General features: G+C 43.0%; 1 long non-coding RNA gene across 1 annotated transcript; it reads right to left on the reverse strand.

The window, feature by feature from the left end:
• Positions 1-12,217: 12,217 nt before the first annotated feature.
• LOC121137170 lies at positions 12,218-23,433 on the reverse strand. The gene is made up of 4 exons (XR_005874404.1): positions 23,376-23,433; positions 18,431-18,894; positions 13,005-13,149; positions 12,218-12,743 (listed from the first exon to the last, which is right to left on the reverse strand). It is a non-coding gene; the product is annotated as an uncharacterized LOC121137170 (long non-coding RNA).
• Between the last annotated feature and the right edge of the window lie 2,232 nt (positions 23,434-25,665).

The following is a 25,665-nucleotide window of genomic DNA, read 5'->3' on the forward strand; positions in this document are numbered from 1 at the left end:
GCCGGTGAGGCAGACACTTTCTCAACCTATGTATCTCCCCAGCCTCAGAGCCTCTTTCAGAAAGGCACCTGTATCTGCCATTTTAAGTGATTTAAATCCAACAATTAGCAGATCATTAATCAATACCCTAAGAAAGTGGTTATTCTACTGTTACTTTGTCTTCCAAATGGGCCGTTTCTCTTTGTTCTTGTCGTTGGGATTCTCTCCACGGAAGAAAGTATTAGAAAGACCTGGAAGGAAATGGGGTGACATTTTTCTGAGTGTCTTCTATTTAGAGGCAAGGGCTTACTTTATACCCCATATGACAGCTGATTTGACAATATAGAGAAGGTATGGAAGAGGGAGAAAATAACTGAGAGCCACCAGCCAGGAGAACCTGTGAACCAAGCGTTTGGAATGCCTTGAGAATTATGGTCAGATGAGCCGGGTCTTCTGGAGTGAACTGAACTCATTAAGACTCCATGGTCCCAGGGAGGAACAGAGGGAGGCTGCCCAACCCCCTCTCCAGCTCCTTTTGAAGCCTGATCAATAAGAATGTCACAGAGCCCTTTTCTAAGGCGGCCATGATCTGTTATTCAGGAAAAAGAGGGAGCCCTTCAAGGCAAGTCAATAGCCCAATCTCCCAATGACTGGCTTTGCTGCCTGGAGTGTGCCGTGCTCAAAATGCCCAATAGCTTTCGGTCCCCATCTGGAGCTTATTCTAAAACTGCCTGATTTTTAACTCATTTCCATTTGAGGCAAAATCACTACTGTAGTTGATGCTAACAGGCTGGCAAGTGGGCCCTTGATTTTGCTAAATGAAATATTATTTCTCCCATGCCTTGAGTAAGACCAACGACTTACTACGATGAGCACTTGCTAGCAGAGCTGACTGGACAGAAGGGAGCACTGTGTGACACACAGGGGCTCCCAATACCTCTAGGAGGAATGGAGGTGTGGGAAAGATGGAGAGGTTTGTTTATGTTTGGTTGTTCGGTTTGGTTTGATTTTTTGTTTGTTTTAAAATTTTCTTTCTCAGGGGGTGCTGCAGGGGTGAGGGGAGGATATGGGGGAACTGGGAGGTGAGTGGAATTAGGGTGCATGATGTGAAAAAATCAAAAAAGAAATTGTATTAAATATTTTTTAAAAACTTTTTAAAAATCTAGTTTCTCAAAGACTCAGTTAGCAGTCAAGATGGCAGTGATGGTTACACAGAAACATTTCTCCCAGAGTAAAGCTTTTATGACTAAATAAAATAAAAATATTGCTCCAATAATTTGTTTTATAGATATTTGTCTAACTATGGCAGACAAAATGAAAGCTGGCCAGCCCCTCCCCCAAGGACCTCCGACTGCCAGGTTCCACCTACAGAATACTCTGTGTTGGACTCTGCCCCTACCCTACAGAGTAAAAAGCCCAATCTCTGGATGTGAAATCCCACCAGTCTCCATCCTGAAAAGTTCCACACCCTTCCCAAGAAACTCTATATAAGCCCTGTGTCCAGTTTAGTTTGCTGCTGTTTCACTCCCAAGCAGATACAGCTGCCCTCCTGGATTTTTTTTTCTCCCAATAGATCTCTCGTGTGAGGTTTGTTGTGGCATTCCTTGGCTCCCAGCTGCCAGGACACCTTTCTATCCGGACTAGAATGTTCACACCAGGATACCTTTCCATTCGAACTATAATGCTCACAAAAAGTATCCCTGTCCCCTGGGAACTTACAATTGTTGTTTAAACACATGGTAGGAGAGAGCCAACCCCTCCAAATCGACCTATGACCTCTGACCTCTAGAAATGCACAGTGTACACACACACACACACACACACACACAAACACACACGAGTAAATGTAAAAAGTAAATAAAGTTCATGGGCTGGGGGTAAAATACTTGCTATGGGAGCATGAGGACCTGAGTTTTGTCCCCCAAACACCTACATTTCAGAAGTCAGGCATGGTGACCGGTAACCCTAGAAATGGATAGGGTCAAAGACTGGGGGATCCTGAAGGCTCTCTCTGGCCACCACACACAGAGACAAATGCATATGAGACAAGCATACACACACAACACAGACAGAGGAAAGGAAGGACTGCAAGAGTTGATGGAGCATATTTAAAATTCAGTAGAAACCCAGGAAATGAAATGATGAGAGAGAGCTCCTGTTCACCTGTGGGACTCATGAGCCCTTTGTATCCTCAGGAAAGCAGGCATTTTTAATGTCCCTAGAGGGGTGTAAAGTGGTGTGACTTCTCAAAGAGGACATCCAGCAACAGAAAGTAAAGTCCTCAGAAGGTTCATAACTTCCTCTACTGGAATTTTCACAATTAAGAAACAAACATTATACTTCATAGTAGGCAAAACTGGAAACTATCCAAACATTCGGTGATACAGCATTGACTGAGTTATTGAATATTCATTAGTAAAATGTGTGCAGAAATTAGATGCCATGTTTTCAAAAAACAAATTTCATAATGTTCACACCATATTGTTGAATGGAAAGCAGATGACTATACAACTGTGCATAGTATGAGCTCAAAAGTTTCATATATAACCATATATCTCAGGATTGTTGCATATAGAATTATTAACAGTGGCTGTTTCTGTGTTCTTCTAAAATCTTCAAATTTCATACTGTGTTGTATGTGTGACTATAGATGTGAATTGTGTATATATATATGTATATATGTATATGCTTGAATATAAAATATCCAGAGCTACATATCACCTTTGTGGTTACTAATGAAAGCAGTAATTCTTTTTGCTTTTAGTTTATTGAGATAGGGTCTTGTAACCCAGGCTGACCTCAAACTTACTATGTAGCTGAGGATGGCTTTGCACTCCTGATCCTCCTGTCTACACCTCCTAAGTGTTGGGATCAAGGGTGCATGGCACCATATCAAGCGCAATAAATCTGTTCTTTAAAAAGAGATGTGGAGGCTGTGAAGAGGGTTTAGTAGCTAGAGGGGCTTGTTGCCAAGCCTGAAAACTGGAGTTAGTACCATCTCATCCAAGTTGTCCTCTGACCTCCCCACATGTGTCTTATGGCATATATGTAGATACATACAAAGATAAAACAATTTAAAAGAGAAAGAAAGACCAAATATTCTGTGAAGGACCTCCCAGTTTAAGACATTAAACAAATAGTGATTTCTTTTGCTATCTGGATTTTTTTTATTGTGTTCTGCTGGATGCTGTATACTGTGTGAATATATGTTGCTGTGATTGGTTTAATGAACAAGCTGGCTGGCCAATAGCTGAACAGGATAAAATTAGGCAGGAAAGTCAACCTAAGAATAATGGGATGAAGAAGAGCAGACTCAGAGGAGATGCTGGTAAACACAGAGGGAGCAGGAGATGAACATGCCACACTAATAAAGGTACCACCACATGGCAGAGCATAAATCAGGAATATGGGCAAACTTAAAATGTAAGAGCTAGTTAGCAATAAGCCTGAGCCACCAGCCAAGCATTTACAAGTAATATTAAACCTCTTAAGTGGTTATTTGGGACCGGGAGGTCGGGAGAGAAAACTCTGCCTACAGCTGAAGATTAAACTGAGGGTCTCTTGTTTGCTAGGCAAGGGCTGAACCACCAAGCTATGTCCCTAATACCAAGTGATATGTTTATACTTGATTCTTGCTCTACTTAACCAGACAATACAGCACCATTGCTCCATCTTGCATTCTTACTGAGGTCATTTTAGGTTTAGCTAGAATTTGATCTTCTTGATGGGAAGCCCTGAGGAAAACTACCCAACTCTATTCTAGGATCCTGAGTCACAATGCCCCAGCTAACTTAGCTTCTGTGAAACTGCCTGCTTGTATAAAACTTTCCCTGCAGTGGCTGAGTGGGATACAAGGATGCAGGTTTTGCCTTAAACAAAAGCAACAACAACAACAACAACAAAAACCCTTGCTCTAAACACTAAATGCTACATTTGGGTACTGAATACCTGAGTGTAGTCCCAGTCAGCTGGAATAAAGTCTTTGACTTGGTTATAAACTGTGGGAGTGGTCATCTCTGACAGGCTCCCTGTAGCACTGTATCTCAAATATCAAGGATGGAAATAATAACCTGCCATTTATTGCTGGTTCTACTGCAAATAGTGATGAAGAAAATGATCTTAAGGAGACCAAGACACAAGCTAGTCAGTGATGGGACTGGCATTTAGTTGAACCCCAACAACCTGGCTCCAAAGCCCACATCCCTCATCTTTGTGTACAAACATACTTTCCCCTTTATAAGGGAAGCCTGGAAACATCAACTTCATGAACTTAATTAAACCACTTTTGGTGGGCACAAACAGGAGATGTTGGTATTGATTAATGAAAGAGTGTGTACTTTACTGTGAGTTACCTTGAATTTCGCTCTCAAGGCTTCTTGAAGGACATCAGTCTCTGACTGCCCAAGTCCATTAAGTGGGCAACAGAGTTGAGGTTCAAGTCAAAGAACCTGCCCCAGGGTTTTCCAGCCCCTGCATGCCCAAGTCCAAGTCTTGGGAGGGGAGGGGAGGTGTGTGACTCAGCCGTGTCCTCTGACATCTCCATTATCCTTCCTTTTTCAACCTTGTAGCTGTTCTGAAACCCACGTGTACCCTGCTGTATTTATTAGTGTTCAAATGCATCCTAGTTATCCAACTCCAAATTCTAATTTTCCTCCTGACAGACATGTCTCTCTTTACTATAATAAATCCAGTCAGAATCTCAGCATCCTAGAAATTGATTGCATTTGTCTGGTGAGGCGTGAGAAATTTGTGCTTGAGGATAAGGGTCACTGTAAGAAAATCTAAATGCTTAAAATTAGAAGACAAGAATCACACATACTTCCAAAGGAGACAGTCCTAATGGTTTTCTGAACGCACAAATGATAGCTTGTGCGAGGCTTTTAAAGTGCCTTCCCGCTCACTCTGAAGGACCTGGGTTTGTTTTCTTTGGGGTTTTTAATGGAATTGCAACATTTCATTGTGCTCACCAGAGCAGTGAACTGAATATAAAGTGGCACGCCTTAAAAAGAAAGCCAATGAGCTGGAGTCCAATTTGCATGAAATACGTTACTATTTTCTGTTCCTCCTCTATGGTATTTAAATGCCCTTATAGAGATGATCGTGACCTCTTCTTAGGTCCTTTCTTTCTTCCTTCCTTCCTTCCTTCCTTCCTTCCTTCCTTCCTTCCTTCCTTCCTCCCTCCCTCCCTCCCTCTCTCCCTTCCTCCTTCCCCCTCCCCCCAACTTCTTTCTCTGTAGGTCCTGTTACCTGGTGGCCCCCTCCTCCCACCTTCCAGGTGTCATGCCCAGGCTGCCACTTGGGGGCAGTCTGACGTCTCCTTCCCTCCTCATCGTCATTTTCTCTGCCTTCTCCATACAGTCTGAGGTTGTTGACCTGGTTTTTAGTGCCTTTTGTAATAGAATGTTCATTACTAATCTCAGAAGTTTCCTAAAAAGAAAACGAAATGTCTTAGTTGTAATGTACTACATTCTACATTCTTCTGGAGTATCAAGGCTCAGAGGCAGGCAGGCAGGCAGTTAAGGCAGCCGCCAAGACCACGGTTTTTAAAACTCATTGGCTTGGGAAGAAAAACTGCATGTTTAAACCTCAAATGGTTCTGAAACAGCAGGTTCTCTGATTCTTTGGCCAGTGCTCTTTTCTACAGTCATCCTGAAATAAGATCCAATATTTATTCTAAAGGATGATCACATTTTAATGAAGATATTGGAATGACAAATAGCAGTACAAATAATTTAATAGAAAAGGAAATCACATAATCACATTTCTTTTCCATTTTTGACTCATAAAATGGCTTCAACATTAAGGAAGGAAAAAAACATAATATCTTTCGAAGTTTAATATAAATTCATTTAAACACAGGAAGAAACAGCTTGCCGAATCCTTTCCCTCCTCACTAGGCAATTTAATTAATGGGCAAACAGCCTGTTGGTGGATTTTTCTGATACAATGACATGAAATGAATAAGATCCCTCTTTGCACATAACTCTTTGGCATGTCACCCTGGCTGTGTTACAAAAACGGAACCAAATCATATGGTTCCTGGAAAGTAATTATTTGGCAGGGATCTACCCTTGCATGAATCCACATGGAGAAAGTACTCAGGTGGCCCTAACTTGTGCCAGGGCATGGGGTAGATGACAGAGGCTGTGTGTGGAAGGGATATAGGATTGTTTAATGTGCCTGAGGAGGAGAAGGAGGAAATGTCAAGCGAACATAGACCTATTAGAGCAAGGCCATATATCATTACTGCTTCCTCTATTGAATATAGTCTATTCTGACAATTCATTTGTTAGCTATCAGATGCACGATGACTACTGTGTGCTCAACACTGAGCAAAGAGTTTTGCCTAAGAGCATAAAAGATAACTTTTTATAGAATTTTAAACAAGGGGCCTTATTTTACTCACTTTCATTAATGGCAAGTGTCCATTTCAAATGTGGAAAATTTGGGGTTATTTTTTAGAAGTTGTTTAACAAATGTGCATTGTACTTCTACCCTGATCAGCAAGATTGACTGCCAAGCTTCCAGGCTCCAGCTGAAGTACTAACATATTATAGTGTTGAGAAGCAGCTTTTAGATCCCAATTTATTGGCAAAGGTTACACAGATAGTACAGAAGAGGTAAGGGTTAGGGGTACTGCTTTTGTTTATTTTTTCTTTATAATAATTTTTTATTTAACTTTTTACACGTTACTCCCAGCTCCCTCTCCCTTCCCTCCTCCCCTACCCCCCAATCCCCTCAACCCTCTACTCCATTCTCCCTCCATGCCCCAGGAGGGTAAGGCCTTCCAAGGGGGATTTTCAAAGTCTGTCACATCATCTGGGCAGTGATGGGAGATATCATTCTGTAAATCTGTCTCTTATTGGTTGTTGAATAAAGCACTGTTGGCCAATAGGGAAGCAAGATAGGTGGGACTAGGAGTCAAGGAGGACTCTGGGAAAGAGGCAGAGTCAGACACGATGTAGACCGCCAGAGTAAGAGGTCCGGACCCTTTTCTCTGGTAAGAGAAATACTTAGATTAACAATAATGGGTTGAATACTTAAGTCAGAGCTAGCCAGTAAGAAACAAGCAAACGGCCAACAGCCTTATAATTAATATAGTGTCTTGTGTGTTATTTGGGGACTGCAACTGTGGCAGGGCCTAGGCAGCTAGCAAGGAAGACTACACTCTACAGGGCAGGACCTAGGCCCTCCCCCATGTGTTCAGGCTGAGAGAGCATCCTTCCATGTGGAATAGGCTCCCAAAGTCCATTTGTATGTCAGGGATAAATACTGATCTACTATCTGAGGTCCCATAGATTGCCAAGGCCTCCTCTCTGACACCCAGGTTCAGGGGTGTCTGGATCAGTCCCATGCTGGTCTCTCAGTCATCAGTCTGGGGTCCATGAGCTCCCCCTTGTCATGTCAGCTGCCTCTGTGGGTTTCACTAGCCCGGTCTTCATTCCTTTGCTCATCACTACTCTTTGCAACTGGGTTCCAGGAGTTCAGTTCTGTTTTTAGCTGTGGGTGTCTGCCTCTGCTTCCGTTAGCTACTGGATGAGAGTTCTAGGGTGGCGTATAAGGTAGTCATCAATCTCATTATCAGGGGAGGGCATTTAAGGTAGCCTTAAGGGGCACTGCTTTTAAATTCCCCAAGATTATTCTCAATGAGTCAGAAAAGAGTTCCAGGAACTTTCTGGCTTCCTAAAAAAGGTTCAGGCAGGTGACAAGCCCCAGCTCAGACTCTGGGTGAATTAAGTTTGCTCTGTTCTCATCTGGGAGACTTGCACCACTGTAAGCATGAGTTTTCTTTCCTGGATGGGTTCTGCCGCTCTTGAGCACCAAATAACCACACAAAGACTTACGTTAATTATGAAACTGTTGGCTGAGGCTAGGGTTTCTTATTGGTTAGCTCTGTCTTAATTATTTACCCATTACTATTAATCCATGTATTTCCATGTGGTCTTGGCTAACCAGGGAATGTCAGACCTGTAACTCCGTTGCCTACTACATGATGACTGTTTAGCTTCTCCATAGAGAAGAGAACGATTTCCTGTTTGTCCCTGCTTATATCCTAATTCTGCCCAGCTATGTCACCTCCTGTCTGACCAATCAGCCAATCACTGTTTTATTCATTAACCAATAAGAGAAACATATGTACAGAAGATATCCCCATCATATATCCCAGTGGCTTTATAAAAGTCAAAGCCAAATAAAAGACTCAAGCACAGATGGTGCTGTATAAAATAACAACAGGACTATTCTCGCATGTGGTTGTGGATTCCAGGTTTCCATCTACTACTGGTTGGTTATTGGCAGGAACAATTCCTCCATGGAATTCTTGAAGAGTCCCAGGCATTCCTAGGAGACTGCAGGCTCACACATTCCGTCCATGCCACTAGCACATGAAGCTTTTGCTGCTGGAAGGATCCTGCCAAGTTCTCTGCTGATGCTCTGTCTGCCCTTGCAGGACCCAACCCTCTGAGCTTGGTTTTCTGGTTGGATGGGACTCCAGTGAATACTAGGCTATTTCTGGCAATCAGTTCTCAGTACGTGAATTTTGGACTGTGATACAGATCCAGGCTTCTTCACCATAGTGCAGTGTTTATGGCTAAAGATGGGAACAGTAACTAAAGGAGTCAAAGCAAGGCTACTAAATGGTGCTTCAGTAGTTAGCCCCACCATCAGCATTGCCCAACAGTTTTCCATGCAGACACAGTCCAGGTGTCTATCCAGCTTGACTCACAAGCCTTCAAGGAGCACCCTGCAAGATCCAGGAGCATGGAGAGACCAGAGCACACCTCACTTTCCCACTCTCCCTAGCCTAACAAGTCTTTGAACTTCATTTTTCTTATATGCAAAACAAAATTGTTTTCACATGTCCCTAATTTTTATGATTTCGGTGCTAATTTTTATGATTTTTAAGATTTCAAGCAATTGTTATTGAGTCAGTGCTCTAGCTGAATTAAGAATTAATGCTAATAGTTTTTAAATAACATTGAGTAGTTGATATATGCAGAAAAGCTGTGGATTCTGGATCAGAAAATGTGTTTTAAGACAACTGCTACAGTGTGGCTCTTGAAGTCCCTAAAGATCCATATGTTGAGAGCTTGGTTCCCAGCTCATGGCTCTATTGAGTTTTGCTAAAACATTTAGAAGGTGGGGTCTAGTGGAATGACATTACGTCATTGGGGTCACGCCCTCAATGCACATTTCAGTGCACTTCCCTCAGTGCACATTTCCCATGATGTACTACATTGTCACAGGCAACTGTGCCAAGTGACCATGGGCTGAGACCTTGACACCTTGACCCAAAATAAACATTCCCTCATTTTTCAGTCAGTAACAGTAACAGAAGGGTGACTAATACTACCAAAGAGACATTGCAATCTTAAGTAATTGGGGGAATTAATGATTATTATGGAGCTGAGTTCAAATCTTGATTTCACTTGCTAGTTGTGTGACTTTGTGCAAGTTACTTAACTTTTCTGAATCTGTTACCCCATCAGTAAATGAGAATAAACAGCATACTACTGGTCAATAGCTTGTGATTTAGAGACACAGAGCTCAAAACTTGTTAAGACCCTGGCACACTATAAGAACACAAATGCTAATTTATCTCAGCACCTTCTCTAAAGTGAAGGAGAACTAACATATCTCAAGTTCCACCTTTGTGCCAGAAACTTCCAGAAACTGTATCATTTAATCTTGATGAAGCAAGTACTGTTATCTAAATTTAACCTAATTCTCTTTTCCCAGATGTAAAATGAACATAATAATACCTTTGCTACCTAGCTTGAAGAATTCTTACGAGGATTAAAAGACCTATGCATGAAAGGACTTTGCAAATTGCCATTTTTCTATAAATGTGAACATAATAGCTATTGTCTTAAGAAACATCATGTTGTAGCTTGAAAAGAATTTCCCATCATCCTGCAAACACTTATTCTCGTTCTATTTGTCTGTATATCCAAAATAAGGTTTCTGCTCAGAGACTTTATTACCAGGGACACCAAAATAACTCCCAGGAAGTTTGTGAGGACAATTAGAAAGCATCAAGCTGTAGTAGACAGATGAAGCATCAATTGAAGAAGAAAAAATAGGAAGAAATTTTTAAATAAAATTTGTCTATTTTTAATCTTATGTGTGTCTTGTGTGCATGTGTGCGTGTGTGCTTGTGTGTGTGTGTGTGTGTGTGTATGAATGCATGCATTATGTGCACTGCATGTGTGCACTCCTGTGAGGCCAGAATAGGATGCTGGATCCTTTGAAACTGGAGTTAAGGATGGTTGTGAACCCCCATGTGGGTGCTGGGAACTGAGCCCAGGTCCTTTGCAAGAGCAACCAGTGCTCTTAACTGTTGAGCCATGATTCCAGCACTAGGGGAAACATTTTATGCAGAGGAAATAAGCATGAAAATAGAAACAGATAAGAAAAAAATCTCAAGCTGTCCTGGAACTCATGAAAATCCTCCTGCCTCAGCTTCCGAAGTGCTGGTATTACTGGCATGAACCACCACATTCAGCAAAATCAGTATCAACAACACAACTCTTCTAAAGCCCAGGAAGAAATGAGAATTCTCACCTTTATAATTTACAGGAGCATTAAGTGTTGATTCATTTTGTTTGGTTGTTTTTGTTTTTTTTGAGATCGGGTTTCTTTGTGTAACCCTGGTTGTCCAGGAATTTGCTCTATAGCCCAGGCCATCTTGGACTTAGAGATCCGCTTGCCTCTGCCTCCTGGATGCTGAGATTAAAGGCATGTGCCAACCACTGTCGCACCTGCCTGTGCAGCCTGCATCCGAGAATGTAGCGAGGTGGTCGGGATAGATGACACAGAGACTGGTCGGTTGCGTTAAGAAAACTTTATGCTCCCCAAGTCGGTTTAGGAGAACTCCCCAAGAAAAAACGCTTCCCTTTTTAAAGACTTCTGCCATCCATCTACATACAATTCTCCAACCAAGCTCTCACACACCTCTCACAGCTCTCACAGACTTCTCACCCTCCTGGCTGGTGGTTTAATCTCCGGCCCCAGAATCCAGGAGAAACAGCAGGGAGCAGGAAGGAACATCTAGCCGTAGGGGGGGATCAAAGTCATGGTGTTTCAGTGAGCTAGCCCTTATCGGAGCCCTAACAAGAGCTTTATGGCACTGAATTGTTTTCAGTAAACATGTTTTCAGTAAACATTATCTCACAGCTGCCTGCTCCCAGGCCAAAGGGGAAGTGGGTTTCTGCTCAAGGTCTGGTGTCCCCACAAACCACACCTGGCAAGCATTGACTCTTGAGTGCAGCAAATATCCACTGAGCCTCTTACGTATCAGGCAGTGTTCCAGGGATGTAGCAAGTGTGTAAGTTAAAAGATTGAGAAACCTGTTTCTAGGTGATGAAACTGCTGGTCAATACAACAAATGAACAAATTTATGCAGTAAATGAACAAATTACACAGGAGGTTATAAGGTGTCCAGTGCCCAGGGGAAAACAGCAGAGTATGTAGGGTGATCTGTAGTGGCAGGGGCATGATTGTAGGTAGCAAATATAGACTAGAGGGGCCAGATGGGGTTATGTTGAGAAGGCGACATCTGTGTGGAGGCTTGCAGAAGGTGTAGGAGTGAGGTAAGCAGACACACAGAGATGACCATTAGGCAGAATAAACAGGTGGAGAGCCTCCATTCCCCACTCTTATCTGCAGCATTAATGCCCCCAGAAACACGCATTTATTATTCTGATGGGCCCAGCAGTGCCTTCTCAGTGCACCTCAGTGTTCCCTCAATTGAAGAGCCTATGAAGCAAAGTGAGAGTCTCGTTGACCTGTGTCAAGCTTAGACCAGGCTTGTCTGGAGTGAAATGAGCCAGAGGGAGGGCAAGTAGCCGAGGAGGTGAGGTCTGGAGAGGCTCAACTGGAGGTTCTTGTGCTACGTTTTGTGTTTGGAACTGAAGTTCCACCTATGGTGTAATTTAGGCTCTCACCCAAGGGGAGGAAAACTAGATGGTAACACGGGCTAACCCAGCTTAGGGAACGTGACAAGAGGCTCCAATCATAGAGTAGGGAAAGTGTATGTTATGGCGGAGGAGCCAAACACCTCACTATAATTAACTGTTTTATCAGCTACTTTGAAAACCTATCATTGAGAATTTCCAAAAGAAAAAGACTTGGGTTTCCCAGTTGAGACTGCTTGGAACCTGGTCGCTGGGGCTTCCATAAGCTAAACTATCATTAAACATTCTTACCACTGAACGAGGTCATTAGGAGTGCAAGTCCATAGGATTTAAATTTGTATTTATTTTGGCTGTGAATATCTATATAGATTTGTTCCCCTCAAGCAGGAATAAAAAAGATAATGACATTTCTGATTATCTTTTCTTATTGTGCATGGGATTGAACCAAGGGCATCATTGCACATGCTGGCATCTACCACTGAGCCATGCTCCCAGCCCAACAAATCTCCACATTTAAAGGGCTAGAACAACTAGAGCTACATTAAATTGTGAAAGCTGGAGCCCAAATACTTTGTTTGGGTGATGACTCCTCGTTTAACCCTTCAGTTATTCAAGATGCTTAGAAACTATAGACAGCAAACAGCTCTTCTTTCACCTTCACCCATTTGTCTGTCCTGCAGTGCTCAGTTCTGTGCAGAGTTTGCAGAGGATGACTGGAGAAGGCTTCAGAAAGGCAGGTCCTTGGGAAGGCCTTTCTTCGGAGAGCATGTCTTTAACGTGGATGCAGACCAGCCATGAGGTCAGGTCTCTGATCTTCAACAGGGCCCAACAGGAAAGTGTTTAATTGACCTATGATGGAGAGTGTCACCCAAGTGTTATATCTAATTTTCCTGATCTTCTTCCAGCTTGTTTCTCATATATACTCTGGGAAAATACATGCAGGGTTCTAATTTAGGAAGAAGATACCAGATCTCGGATGGCTTCCACACTGTGTTGGCTTCATGGACCAGCCTAGCATTTTTCAGAATTAGTCTTGGTCTGTTCCTGATTTTTTTTCTTTACAGTGTCTCAATAGCTAGGGTCCTCTGTGAGCCCTTCACCCAAACTTACCTCAAATCACAGAAGTTTCCTTGCTTAGGCCCATCTCCCATGATGCCTCTGCCTGGTGTCCTTATGCAATATCTCCAGCTGAGATTTCCACCTATATGTTTAAGGTTGGGTCTATTCATCATTTCAAGGTCAGGTCTTGCAGCATCTTAAGTGTAAGAAGCAGTATTTAACAACACAGGACTCTCCAAGCCTTGTAATACACCCTGTGATCCCATTTCAGGAGTCAGAAACCATGACAGGTGGTGACTAACACCCCCGCTTACTCATAAGAGCTTTGAGAAAGTCCCTCCAGGCTCCTGAACTCCAGGCAGCCTTCTGCTGCCACTAGCGATGAATCACGGAGCCTGCCACCACGAATGTGACATTTTGGAACTAGACACATATGACTTAAGACAGAGAGTGGGAAGGGAGGAAGAATGACACAGACATGTCCAGAACAAAGGACTAAAGAGTCACCAGGACTCCTTGCCCACCCTGAGGGTTGTAAGACCAAAACATATTTGGCAATGATGGAGACAGTTCAGGCTCATAAAAGTCTGTGACTTGCCCACAACTAAAGCAAGCAGCACCTTTCCTCTGCTTCCCCAGCAGACCCCCATAAAACCCTCCCAATGAAGCTATGTTTTGAAAATGACATAGCTATACGAAATCCAGGTAAACAATATAATGCCCTAATACATGCTAACTGTAATTATTATGTTTATGTCTGGCCTGTGGACAAGCTCAGTACCATTTGTACCTTCAGACGCTAAAACTTTAACACCTGCCTCCACCTCTGCCACACACATTCAACACTAGGTCTTAGCTCAGATCTCAGCAAATAAACAGCGCCACACACATCCTGAGCACCTTAATCAGTAATTGCCACAATATGTTATTTAGTTCTCTCCCCCAAAACAAAACTACTCAAGGGTGGGAAAATTAATATTAAATCTTAAATGCTAACCAAACATTGTGGGGAGCTTGTTTGGATTTCGATTCAGACATACCAACTATAAAAGGACACTTTGGAGACAATCAGGCAAACTTAATTACAGACTGGGTAGACTATGATGCCAAAATACAATTGTTAATTTTGTTATATGGGATAATGGTATATAACATTACGTTTTCTTAAAGGTCAATATTTTGAGAGTGTCAGAGGTGAAATAGTGTGATGTCTGGGATTTGCTTTAAGGTAGCTCAGCAAATAAAAATAAAAAAAGACACACAAGTCCTTGATCATATTGCTCAGTGGTAGAGTGCTTGCTCAGCATACATGAGGCCCTGGGTTCAAACTCCAACACAGTCAGAAGAAAAAAAAGTACTAGGTCAAATCAACGTGGCAGAAACCTAACTACTGGAAATTGGTGATGGGATATGGCAGTTTACTTATTTATTTATTTATTTTGGTTTTTCAAGACAGGGTTTCTCTGTGGCTTTGGAGGCTGCCCTGGAACTTGCTCTTGTAGACCTGGCTGGTCTTGAACTCACAGAGATCCGCCTGCCTCTGCCTTCCAAGTGCTGGGATTAAAGGTGTGTGCCACCACTGCCCCGCTAGGGATATGACAGTTTATTGTTACTGTCTCTACTGAGACCTTCATGAGCAAGTTGGTTTTGCTGACCAAAAGATCTCAACAGTGGAAATTCAAGGCTGTGATAGACTGTTCAGAAGATAGCAAAGGATGCAATGAGGATGACTGAAACCTAGAGTAGAGGTAAATGTCCTGGGCTGGATGAGTTCTGGTGAGACTAAATTCTGGATCCCTGGAGTCTAGGGGTAAGAAGAGAAGACTAGCATGTGACAAGGACTAGGGAAGGAGCAGGACAACTTTGCATTGGAAACATATAGTGCTTTCAGGTACCGTGCAGGTCCTTGTATCCTGTGGTATCCCTGGGTGTGGTAGTGTGAATAAGAATGGCTTCCATAGGCTCACATATTTGAATGCTTGGTCATCAGGAAGTGGTACTACTTGAGAGGGATTAGGAGGTGTGGCTTTGTTAGAGTAGGCGTGGCTTGTTGGAGGAAGTGTGTCACTGTGGGTGGGCACTGGGGTTTCAAAGCCCCAAGCCAGCACCAGTGTCTCTTTCTTTCTGCTGCTGGAAGATCTGGATACAGAACTCTCAGCTACTTCTACTTCTTCAGCACCATGTCTACTTGCATGCTGCTATGCTCCCCACTGTGATGATAGTGGACTGACCCTCTGAAACTGTAAGCAAGCCCCAATGTAAGAGTTGTTGAGCTCATGGTGTATTTTCACAGCAATGGAACACTGACCAAGACACTAGGAATGGTGTAGCCTCTTTCCAGAGGAGTACAATTGGTCCTTGTCTAGATTTTCCTTTTGAAACAGAAAATATGTAAGGAGAAAATTAGGATTCCCTTTGCCCTAGTGTCTGCATGCCCTAAAATGACAAGACTCCCTTAATCCTTTCTAGGAATCAGCATACTATGACTGTGGTAGGTTAGGAACAGGCTGTCTTGGCTCCTAATAAAATTCTGTCTAGGGTCTGGAGAGATGACTCAGCACTTAAGAGCACTTACTGCTCTCACAGAGGATCCGTATTTGGTTCCTAGCACCCACATGGCATCTCACAGCTTCCTGTGACTCCAATTTTAGGGATCAGCACCATAAAGCAGAAAAAGCTAAAGCCACACTATTTTCTCTCTTGTTGGGGAAAATCAGAGACAGGAGAGGGTCCCAAGAAATGGAAGGATAAAGACAAACTAGTACATTATCTACTCTATAATGTGGCTGAGCACTGTCTCTAAACATAATGTTCAAGTAGGAGTAAGCAGATAGGACAGCCAAGTCTATGCTCAGCAACACTGATGACTATGGTGGCAGTGAAAGAGGACTTTCATCCATAAAACTTCCAAGAGGTTTCTCTCCTGGAACACCCGTAGTAATCTAGAACATCCTCAGGTACCACTTCAACCTCCATTTCTGAGTTTTGCTTTTGTTCTCTTTGTTGCTGTTTTGAAACAGGGTCTTATGTATCCCAGCCTGGCTTCAAATTCGCTTAATAGCTGATGATGACCTCAAACTTCTGATCCTCTTGCCTCCACCTCCAAAATGCTAGGGTTGGAAGCTGGTTTATGTGATGCTGTGGCTCAAACCCAGGGCTTCAATGCACACTAGGTAAGCACTGTACCAACTAAGCTGAATGTTCCACCTTGGTCCCTGAATTTCTGAAATATGTTGGAAGAGAAAGTAAGAGAACCATGTTTTGATGGGACATTTAAGGAATTTTTAAAATAATGACCAAACATGTATTCTGTGTGGAATATGTGTCTGTCTATGTGTGAGTATGTATGCACATAACCATGCCCATGAAGACCAGCAGAAGGTATTGGATTCCATGGAGCTGGAATTACACAAAGTTGGGAGCTGCCTCATATGGGTGCTGGGACCCAAAGAGTCTTCTAGAAGAGTAGGAAGCAGTCTATTCCAAATATATGTGTGTATGTATGTACATGAAATATATATGCTAGTTCAATTCCTAATAGAAAGTGGGTTGCAATAAAATAATCTTTTTTCACAGAGAAAGAGACAGTACACCGTCCTTTTATGTACTGGGTGCAAGAAATGAAAGTCTTGCAACAACACTGGGTTTGTGAAGCCATGGAGAGATCATCGGAAGAACATTACCTCAGCCAGAGATGTCAGTTCCCCTTATATTTTGATAACACGGTCCCTCTTTCCTTTGAAGTCTCAGCCCTCTTCATGCACACAGGTCCTGGTAAAGCTGTCAATCACATCACCCCATTCTTTTCCTGGGGGAGCATGTTCACACAAGCCTACCAAGCGCACCATCATTCTGGCCATTGTCATTAACTCCGAATGACACAAACAGGTCAGCCACAGTCAAATTTAGCAGTGTACAACTCAACAGAACTTGTTTTCTCTGCAGCAGTTGTCCTTCTTGCTGGTTCAGATCCCTGCAGCCATGGCCCTTGGCCTGGCTCTTAGGTATATGCACACTTTCTCTGCTCTATAGTGAAGAACTACTACATCCTGTGGGACTCTGCCTGGGTCTGATGCTAACCAGGAAGTCAGGGTTATAAGAAAATGGAACCTCCTATGGTTTGTCAATCAGTTTCACTCACTAGTTTGTGCTTTTGTGACATTATCATTGTTATCATAAATGTCTATGTGTATGTAAGTGTATATATATATATATGTATATATATATTCACATAGATGGATCCACACATACTGAGACAGAGACAGACAGACAGACACACACACACACACAGACAGACAGAGAGAGAGAGAGAGAGAGAGAGAGAGAGAGAGAATCCCTCCATGATTAGAAATTTAGAACTTCCAGTCCACCTCCTCCCTCCAGGAAGAAGAGGAGAGGCACAGAAGCTTGAGTTAATAACAATCAATCAATCATGCTTTACAGAAATTTCTCCATAGAAATGCCTAAAATATAGGGTTTGAAGAACTGGGCTGGCTAACAAAAATACAACCATGTGCCTTGAGAGAGGCAGAGAACCAAACTCTACAAGGACAGAGGCTCCCATACCAGCCCCTTCTAGATATCTCTTCGGGTGGTTGTATTTCTGCCTCTTGATAATAAACAGCAATAAAGGGATAAATAAAATAAATTATTATCCTTGGTAATAAACAGTGATTGAGCAAGTAAACACTTTTTTTTCCTTTTAGTTATATGAGCTATCATGGCAAGTGATCCCATCTGAGAAGAGAACTGTGGGATCCTGTGACTTGTAACCAAGTCAAACAGAAGTTGCGGGTGACGGGGAATCCACACTTCCAACTGATGACTGAAGCCTGGGGTAGGGGAGGGCATCTGTCCAGTGACTGAGACTGGGGGAGCTAATGCTGATCAGGTAGACAGTGTCAGAATTGAGGGAAACTGCAGATGACCCAATCAATAACTGCTGGTGAGAAGCAGGGGAAGAGTTTGGTATAGGGAAAATGTCCCATGTTCTGGTATCAGAGGCATTATGTGTTGAGTGTGATGTAGATAAAATGATTTCTCTTAATAGCTTATAAAGATAAACTCTCCAGTACAAAAAGGAGAGAGGGCTGAAGACCTGAGCTGTGCCAAGCCCCAAAGAGCCTTGGACTAGGGATGCTGATTGGCTCTGACGGATCACAAAAGGACTCATATCACCCTTCCCCAGGCAACGGAGGCTTATGTCACTCAGGGATGGACACTGCAGGAGAGGAAAAATATGACCTCTAGTTACCTCTAGGCTTGGGATAGGCTGTCCAAACTCTTAAGTACCTCTCTCATGACCCACAGTGTTTATCCCAGCCCTTTCTGTGTAGATGCTTCAGAAATTAACAGTCTCACTAAAAAGAACTGCCTACTCAGAGGTAGAGACAGGGTACTCGGGAACAACATGTACTTGGCATTTGAAACACTTTGAGACAGAAGAAGGAATAAGGGAATTCCAAGTAAGTTGGTACCTCAGTGCCTTTGGAAGTGACTTAGAGCTGGTGGGAGGTGGCTGTTGGGAGGCTGTGCTTTTGCTTGCTCTGAGACACAGTGTACTTCACTGGAGGAAGGCCGCGCTCCGCTTCCACTGCTTCCACGTGTGGATGTGGGTTGCACTGGCCCAGCATCATGCTTCTTCCTTGGTCTTGAAAGTATTCTTTAGATACTGGCATCTAGGGCAGTTGTCCAGCCTCCCATCCAGTCCTGTATCGGTGTGACTATTTCTTTGCACCGTTGCTGTCTTCACTTTCTTAAAATAGGTCTTGCTGTCTCCCACCAGAGGGCAAAGGAATGCACAACAGTTCTGCCGATCATATCTAATCAACAGTTGTCACCGTTACCCGCAGCACGTACGGAGTTGTCACTTGAGGTCTCATACTGCCAGGCCCTGCTGGTGCCTGTACTTCCTCACTTAGTCCCTTCTGGGTTCTAAAGCCTGTAACGGATAATGAAAGCCCCATTCAATTTATGACGTCCCACTATAAAAATGTTGGCATGCGTTCCCCTTTCTTATCCTCCTGGCTGGCGATGAAATAGTCTGTTATTCTAGTTGGGAACAATTTTGACTCAAGGGATTCCTCAGCCAGAGGTAAATTGTTTCATTATATCTGTCCTGCTGGCCATCTGAATTTATACGTTTAAATGTTCTGTCAAAGAGAATAAACCAGATATAAAGTGTGACCTTTGGCCAAGTTATTCTTGGGAGACAGAATGGTTTCAAAGTTGATTGCTTAATATAAAAAAATCAAATCAAATTCTCTTACTTGCATTTTCCTTTAAGCTACCTTTTTGACACCTAATATCAAAAACATTTCAGAGGTCAGAAGAAGGCACATGAATTCCCTGAAATTGAACAACAATAAACAGTCAACTAGTTAATATCACTTACAGTGTTTTTATATTAAAGACAACAAAAATTCAGTTTGAGGTTCTGCTTTTTGAAACACAGCAAAATAAAACAGAGAAAGAAACGTTTAAAAAAATAGGGGGTGTAGCTCAGCATGCCTGAAGCCTTAGGTTCAAACCCCAGTACTGCACACACCAAAATCAGGTATGATAGCACATAGCACTGGAGACCTTGTCTCCAGAAAAAAAAATCTATCTATAACTATGTAGATAGATAGGTAGACAGACAGACAGACAGACAGACAGACAGATAGACAGATAGGGACAAAGATTAGGTCTACATAAAGTATATAGTGTGACCATCTCTCTATTTCCCAGTACTGTCCTAGCTTTAATACTAAGAGTGCTTTACCCCCAAAACCCCTATCCCAAGCAAACAAGAACATCTGGTCAGCCTAAAGTTGGCCCAGCACAAATCTCTGTCTGAAGCCAAAATAAATAGGCCATGCAGGTGACTATAGATGCATACTGTTTGTCTCCATTTCTTGGTGTATGAATAAAAAGGGGTTAAAATACTCAAGCTCCCATTCGCCTTGTTGCAACAAGCTGCTTCAATTCATCACTAGGCAATTTGCAAATGTGAGATGCTATAAAATTATAAATAATAGCTTGGAAGTGATTTTAATGTAGCTAGGAGGCCCAACCTGGCCGATGCCAAGGTCTTGCTGTGTTATTGCTATGCCGTCTCTGTGAAGAAAATGTAGTCTATTGTGTGAGCAATTTTGCATTTCTCTCATTCCTGCTAATGCTGGGCCACCTCTCGGGGCAATACAGGACAACCTTGGCTCCAATTTTGTTTAACCCAGCTGGATGCAGCAAAATTACGGCCTTCTTTTTAGGTGGAGCATATTTTTGTGGGCTGTGGGAGACCTGTAATTCTTTTTTTTTCTTTCCTTTTTTGCCTTCTTTTCCCTCATGCAAAACCATTTATAGCTTTGGGTGATGTAAAATCCTCAGAATGCCTACAACAGTGTCATGAAACCAAAGGGCTTCCCACAGAAGCTGGCTGGGACATGATAGAGCCAGAGACTCTCCCAAGTCCCTGTCCACTCGCTCTCCACTCCGCCTGCCCCCGCCCCAAGCCTGGCATTAGGGCTCTTCCTTCTTTCAATGCTTCCGGTTCAGAGGTCTCAAGCACCGGTCAGGATTTCTCTTTGTGGAGAGAGCTATTGTTTGGTGCTATGTGTTTGAGCATCTATCTGTAGGCACCCGTCTGTCAGAACCACAGCAGCAGCAGTATTGTTTGTGCAACTCTCCTAGATCAGAGCCCCCACCCCACCCCCACTCCCAGTTCTGCCTTGACCTTGTTGAGATATCTCAGGCAAATTGCCCAGCTTCACGGGACTTCTCTTTTCTAATCTGTCAAATGAAAGAGTAACACTCACTTGACTGTGAAGCACAATTCTAGGGAGGACAGACAGCGAACCGACTCAGTAGACCCCGAAAGGAAAAGTGGATATGCCACAACGGAGCCCATTACTAGTTAATTTAAAGGAAAGAGTGGCCAGCACGAGACCCTCAAAGGGCTGGCCAACAACCAAACAAGCCCTGAGAATAGAAACCACGTGAAGGAAAAAAAGCAATCATGAAGCCAAAGGAGAGGTAACATTAGCTGGTTCTAAGGAAGCAGCTCAGAAACCTGCTACATTGGGGTTTATAAATAGCTTATTTTCTTACAAACAGAATAACTGCATTTCCATAGCTGTCACTGGGAGACTCTGAACTTAGCAACTGAATCCTGCAAATGCAGGTTCTTGACAGTTACTCCACACGGCCTGGCTTCTCTAGGGAGAAGCAACGAAGCTGGACTCCTCACTGTCACATGGGTCGCTTTCACAGTGAACCTTACTCCCTTGGCCCTTTGTTCTTCAACTTGGAGGATCTAGCAATTCTGCTATGACTGGGATCTGATCATTCCTGTGACCATAAAGGATCCTTTTTGCTTGGTTTTTTGTTTTTGTTTTTTTTTCGAGACAGGGTTTCTCTGTATTGCTTTGGAGGTTGTTCTGGAACTCGCTCTGTAGACCAGGCTGGTCTCGAACTCACAGAGATCCGCCTGCCTCTGCCTCACCAGTGCTGGGATTAAAGGCATGCGTCACCACCACCCGGTGATCATAAAGGATCTTACTGCTGGGTGTAGTGGCTCGCAGCTATAATCCGGGCCCTTAGTACTTTGAGTTTGAGGTTAACCTGAGCTAATGGTAAGTCTCAGGCTATCCTGGGATTTACAGTGGGTTCCAGGCCAATATGGGCGACAGAGTACGACTTTGTTTTAAAAAGAATTGAACAAAATTAAAAATAAAAGTTCTTATTAAGTGAAGCAGGCTCAGGGGAAGCTCCTCCACCACTGAATGCTTGAGCTCCTGCTGCTATTGGTAGGTCTCAATTATTATAATTCCCTTCACTCTAATTAATTTCTTGGCTAGTATGAGGTCTATTTTAGATTCTTTTATCCTAGGGTCCCCAAGGGTATGCACAATAGTAATAAAGATCTGGAAACTACTTTTGCCATTTTAAAATTCATCTGGACAATTAAGTCTCTTCCATCCCTGAGCCCTGAAAGACAGTGACCTTCACAGTCCTATCCTTAAGCAGGTCCATTAGTGACAATTGTTTCAATGTGCGCAGGTCCAGTCTCTGTGCACCGTGTCACCCCAGGGACGGCCACCTTTCCAGTCTGACTCTAATCCCTTAGACACAAGCACTTTGTGCCTTGCATTGACATCTTGTAAGATGGCTCAGTGGGCAAAAGTCTGACAGCCCAGGCCCAATTCTCAGGACCCGTGTGGCCAAAGGAGAGCCTTGAGCCCTTCAAGCTGACCTTTGACCTTCATACCTGGATTGTGACGTGTGTTTGTGTGCACACACACATGCACATGAGGCCAATAAATAAAATGTAATTTAAAATTTTAAAATGGATTTCAATGGACATATAGTAATTGTACATAATATGGTGTACAGCGTGTCAGTTCAGTACGTTATATGTGCAGGTGTGTGTGTATATATGTATATATATTATATATTTATAGTGTTATATGTGTGTGTAAAGATCAGATTAGGGTAACTGGCATATCTATCATCTCAGACATTCATAATTATTCTCTTAAACATTTTATTATAGAAAAATATATTGAGAGGATAATTAACAAATTTCCAGTATCTATCATTGAATTTACCTTTAGCAGTTTATTTGATATTCCAACTATGTTTAAGTTCAGAACAGATCATGTTAAACATTCCTTTCCTTCATATTTTATATGTTTTGGTAATACATGTGAACTGAAAAACAGACAGCGGCTGGGACTTAACCCATTACTTGCTAAGCACATGTAAGGCCTCGTGTTCAAACTCCAGTGCCACACCCATACAAATGGCAATAATAGTTGCAACAGAAGTGCAGAAGGTGGACTTTCTCCCTTCTTATACCCCTTGCACATAAGCCAGGCGTCATGGTGTGTGCCTGTCTCTCAGCCCTGGGGAAACTCTGTCTCTGAAGGCAGAGCTGAAACAAATCAACACACACACAAAAGAGCTGCATAATCATGTCAGTAAAAACTAGCCTGGGTGTGGTGCCCTCTGTAGTTCCAGCTACTCGGCAGCTGAGGTAGGAGGATCTCTTGAACATTGGAATTCAAGACCAGACTGGGCAACATAGGCTGACTCAAAATGAATGAATGCCCTAAAATAAACATAGCCCTAAAAAGAAAAAGGCACATTATTTACTCAATGGTGTTCATATCTACCTTGTAGTTTGAACTTTGATCCTTTAGCTACAGTCTGATATGATAACAGCTTAAGTACATAATTTCTATTAACTAATAAGTAAATATTAGTAAAACTGAGATGTCTATAAAGGGTCCAATTGAGGCAACTACTAAATCATAGCACAAATGTACTACTTTTTGCTCTCTCAATTCATTTTAGGTTTTGTCCTAGTTAGAGTTATCGATGCTGTGATGAAAACACCCTTCCCAAAGAGCAGCTTGGGGAGGAAAGGGTTTATTTGATTACCTTCTACATCACTGTTCATCATTGGAGGAAGTCAGGACAGGAGCTCAAGCAGGGCTGAAACCTGGAGGCAGGAGCTGAGGCAGTGGCCATGGCAGAGAGCTGCTTACTGGCTTCTTCCCCTGGCTTGCTCAGCCTGGCTTGCTTCTTCTGGCTGCCAGCCAAGGGTGGCCCCACCCACAATGGGCTGGGCCCTCCCCCATTGATCACTAACTGAGAAAATGACCTACAGATGGATCTTATAAAGACATTTTCTCAATTGAGTTTCCCTCCTTTCAGATAACCCTATGACAAATTGACACAAAACTAGCCAGCACAGCCAGGTGGTGGTAGCGCATGCCCTTAACTCCAGTGCTCTGGAGGCAAAGGCAGGCAGATCTCTGTGAGTTCAAAGCCAGCCTGGTCTACACAGTTCGAGGACAGCCAGAGCTGTTACACAGAGAAACCCTGACATCGAAGAACAAAAACAAACAAACCAAAAAATAACCAGCACAGGTTATAGAAAAATATATTTTACTTTTATAGATATTCAAAATCAGTAATATGTTTCATGTATGATGAGAATTTTCATTTATAACAATATTAGACCTTACAATTTGTTCTGTCTCACTTTTTAAAAATTTTAAGCACAACTTGTAAAGGCCCCAAAATCTTAGTTAAAATGAGAATTAATGAAATTCAAACTCTGTAGTTAATTTCAAATCTGCTTTTTTTTTTTTTTTTCAAGACAGGGTTACTCTGTGGCTTTGGAGGCTGTCCTGGAACTAGCTCTTGGAGACCAGGCTGGTCGGAACTCACAGAGAGTGCCTCCCGAGTGCTGGGATTAAGGCGTGCGCCACCACCGCCAGACCTGACAGATACTACATAGCAATCCTGAGCTTTCAATCCTACAGCTTCTACCTCCTGAGTTCTGTGATGACGGGCCAGCACCATTACTCCTGGCTTCAAATTTGCTTTTTGTTTTTACTTAAAAATGTTTTAATGACACTTATTTATTTTGCACCTGTGTAAGTACACACACACACACACACACACACACACACACACACACACACGTACGTGCCATGGCATACACGTGGAGTTCAGGGACATCGGGACCTCTCTCTGATGATGCATGTTATTAATGCCAGCAAGAGACCACTGCATCCATCATTTACTTTTCATAAGCCATTACTCTACATATATTTTTGTATGTGTGTATTCATGTTTGTACCTGCGTGACTACACATATGTGTTCAGGTACATGTGCATGTGTGACTATGTGTGGAGGCCAGAGGTGCTGTACTGCAGAAGTCACCCACCTCATTTTCTGAGACAAATTTTCTCTGGGTCCTGGAGTTCATGAACTAGGCTAAACAGGGAGCCCCAGGGATCTCCCTATCTCTGTCTCAACGTGATGCCTGGCCATTTCACATGGTTTCCGGGGCTCAAACTCAAGTCCTCATACATGTTCCTCAAACACTTTACTGACTGAGCCTTCTCCTTGGCCCTGCTCCTACATCTTAACACAGTCAGGGCACTGCCTTCTATGCTACTCAGTGTATCTGAGAGTGGCTCAAGGAAACATCTCCTTTCTGTTTCTCTGACTTTACCCCTGCCTTAGTCATATGCTCCCTTCTGGTGACATTTTGTTTATGATCTAACAAGTAAAGCTCGCCTGAAGATCAGAGTGCAGAGCTAGCCACACTAGTTAGCCATAGCGGCCAGGCAGTGGAGATACACATTTTCAATACCAGTACTTGGGAGACAGAGGCAGACAGATCTCTGTTAGTTGAAGGTCACCCTGGGCTAAGAGTTTGAATCTGTCTAAATGAGAAACAGAGCTCACACAAAGGTGATTGCAGCACTTGGGACCACATGCTTTTAATCTCAGCACTAGGGAGGTGGAGACAGGAGTGATATGGCTGGGCAGAGAGAGGAATGTAAGACAGAGGAGACAAGAGAGAGATGCAGTTTTAGGATTTGTAGAGACAGATGCAGTCTAGGCAGTCAGTCTGAGCAGCCGTCAGTCTGAAGCAGTCTGAGGGTCTAGTCTGAGGCGGCAATCTGAGGACAGGATTCCCCTTTGGTCTGAGGTAGAGCTAAGAGCTAGTGGCTGGATGTTTTGCTTCTCTGATCTTCGGGTAATCTTTATTTGTTAGATCATAAACAAAACATCACCACACTCCCTCACTGTCTGCCCTTCTTGATCTTGTTCACAGGGCTTTAGACTGGACCTAAACATTCAGCTTTGACAATCCATTGAGGTCCATGATCAATTGGTCATGAAACAGGAATCGGGAAGATTTCTTTC

The sequence above is a fragment of the Mesocricetus auratus genome, unplaced genomic scaffold, assembly GCF_017639785.1.
Source record: "Mesocricetus auratus isolate SY011 unplaced genomic scaffold, BCM_Maur_2.0 Super-Scaffold_100676, whole genome shotgun sequence".
Taxonomy (NCBI): domain Eukaryota; kingdom Metazoa; phylum Chordata; class Mammalia; order Rodentia; family Cricetidae; genus Mesocricetus; species Mesocricetus auratus.